Source organism: Rattus rattus, chromosome 4 (assembly GCF_011064425.1).
Source record: "Rattus rattus isolate New Zealand chromosome 4, Rrattus_CSIRO_v1, whole genome shotgun sequence".
NCBI classification, from domain to species: domain Eukaryota; kingdom Metazoa; phylum Chordata; class Mammalia; order Rodentia; family Muridae; genus Rattus; species Rattus rattus.
In genome coordinates this window covers 63433773-63436764 of record NC_046157.1, presented here as the reverse complement: position 1 = coordinate 63436764, position 2992 = coordinate 63433773, and positions in this window count along the sequence as shown.

Sequence of the window (2992 nt, the reverse complement as noted above, 5' to 3'; positions counted from 1 at the left end):
CATTGATGGAGACAGTGGGTAAGAAATCCAGTATAGTGTGGTTTAGTTGAATGCTGTTTTGGGTCCACTGAGGCTAAAATTAAGATGTCTGTAGGATGCTGAAATGAGTTTCCCAAGTTTTTCAGGTTATTGGCTAAATGTAGTTCTTCACAGACTGGGCCGGAGATCCCTGCAGAGGCTACTCCTGGTTGTCAAGGATGAACTATAATCAAGAATTGGAAGGCTCACCTGTGATCCTGAGCGTGAGGCTGGGAGATACAAGTTTCTGACCTGGATCTTGGCATGGAGATCTTGAGGCACGGTGGCTATACATCCCAGGAGACTAAGGCAAGGAGATCTCTGAGTTCAAGGTCATCTGGGAGTTCAAGGTCATCTGGGACAAAGCAAGTGCCAGATCCAGGCGTGGTGGTACACCTTCTGCTGGAGACCTACATAAGGACATTGGAAGAAGGAAGATTCTTTCTTCTTCGCTTGCCTGCCTTGTGGGACTGAGCAACTGCTAGATCCTTGTTTTTCCATTCACAGCTGCTGCTGACCATTGTTGGGGAGTTGGATTACAGACTCTAAGTCATCAACAAATTCCCTTACTATATGGAGACTACCCATAAGTTCTGTGACTCTAGAGAACCCTGACTAAGACAATCCCTATCCTTGATGTTTCCTGGTAATGTTGACTTACATCTCTGGGATTCTACCAATTGTTTTTTTGACAGAATTTTAGGAGCCCAGCTCTGTTTCCACCTCTGAAGGTCTTTATTCCAGGTTTTTCGGGTTTGTATGATTTGTAATGAGAAGCCAGTATCAGTCTCTCAACTCCTTCTCCTTAAATACATCTCTTTTATCAGTTGATTTGATGACTTTTCTATCTTCCTTCTTATTTTTCATTTGATCATGTGTTGGTTAGGGTTCTTTTGTCCAGCTTCACGTTTGTTGAGCCTCCTGGACATGGCTGATACTTTTCATCAAATCTATTCCTACCGCTGGACTGCAGTCATACATGTGTGTTAGCTTGAGTGCTGTCATATCTGAGATTGCTAACACTCTGTGTTTTGTCCTGTGTTTCTTCTCTGTACTCTTCCTTCTGAGCACAGATCTTTTCTTCTGCAGTGTCTGGTCGGTTTTTAAACCTGCCCTGTGATGGTTTCCTTTCAGAGATACTCTTCGCAACAACAGAACCCCCCCCCCTTCCGTTTTCAAAGAGAAATAGTTGTATTCATGATTTTTGTATCACGGTAACAAAAGCACCAGACCTAAAACAAAGTAGGTTTATTTGGTCTCAGGACTTCAGAAGAATTTCAGCTCATCCCATGGCAGGGAAGGAACAGGGAGGTGGCGCAGCTCTTGGAAGCTGGTGTGAAAGGGGTGGCAGTGGGTGTTTTACATATTGGAAGAGTAGGAAGCAGAGGGCAGCTAGCACTAGAGACCAGGCCGATAATTTTCAAAGACACGCTCCCAGTAATCCATTTCTACTCACTGGGCTCTACCCCCAGAAGTTTTCATGGTCCCTAAAACAGTACCAACTGAAAAGGCCCATAAGCCTTCAGATCATGAACGTATGGGGAGCTCATCTTAAGCCCTAGCAGGTATGAATTCACTAGATCATTAGAAACCCGCTGGCCAGCTTGCCTGGACGACACAGCCATGAACAGCAAAGAGACCCTTTCTCAAACAAGATAAAAAATAAGGACAGACATCTGAAGTTGCCTCCACACACACACGCCAGGGTATGAGCATACACGAATCATACACAGCCACATGCACAAACGTGCGCATGCACTCTTTTTAAAAATCACTTTTATTAAATAGATGAGTAGAATCCAAAGGCAAGATACCTAGCACACCCCAGATTTTAAAGTGCACAGGGGCCTGGGACCTTTAAAATATTTATTATTGTTATTATTATTAGGGGGGAAATGTGTCACGGTGAGTGAGGACAGCTTTGTGGACTCAGAATAGAGCTCAGGTTACCAGGTTTGCCATAACAAACACTTCACTCACTGAGATACCTCAGGTCCATGGAATCTGGGGGTCTTGCTGGGAGCAAGGTACTGATTTAGGGACTCTGCCTCTGTAATAATGCCACACGGAGTCTTTGAGTCATCTACCACACTTCAGTAGCATGGGCACAGATGACCTTTCTGAGACGTTGATTAGAGGTTTTGCTTCCGCAGCCTTGAGTTCAAGCTCCAGTTTTTGTTTCTAAGAAACTGCGATAAAGGGTTAGTCACCACCAAAGTGCAAGATGAGAGTTTCCTGTTTTTCTTCTGTGGGCTGTTGAGAAAGACTACTTACTACAGCAAACGTAACTGAAAGCATTGCGTAGACCTGTGGCCTAGGCAGGGCTTAAGGAGTCAGCAGAGGAGGAAAGTATATTTACATACTAAAAAAGTTTAAGGAATGGGTGGACATAAAAACAAGGGGCGGAGCCTGGAGGATGAGCATGGGATGTACCACATCGTGGTGAGGGGCGCCTCATCAAGACACAATCAGAACGAAAAGATGCCCTGCTTCTAGGATTATACCTAAATCGGGATAACTGAATTATCAACTTTTATCTCATTCAGGAAGTCAGCCAACATGAAACTGGAGTTCAGAGATAGTACGTGGTTCGGGCTCCTAGTTTCGAAGCGATCCGTTTCCCACTCGTGTGTGTGCCTTTCTCCCTCCACCCCCACCCCCACCCCATACCCACCCCCACCACACCACACCACACTCCCAGCATTTGCCGTGGGTCCACTCCTGCAAACCGCGAGTGCCTAGAGTTTGCAGGGGCTGGAGGGAGGCGGGTCGGACGGGTCCATGTGCGCCACGCGGAGGGGCGCTAGATGCTCGCCGCGGAGGCGAAGGGGTGGAGAGTTCGCACAGGGGAGGGGGTCGCAGAGCGAGCGCAGGAGGGCGGAGGGTGGCCGCACTCCTCGTGGCGGGGTGGGCACGTGGGGTCCGGGGTGGGCTGGCCCGGCCGCTCTCCCCGTGGGCGGCTCGGGGTGGCGCA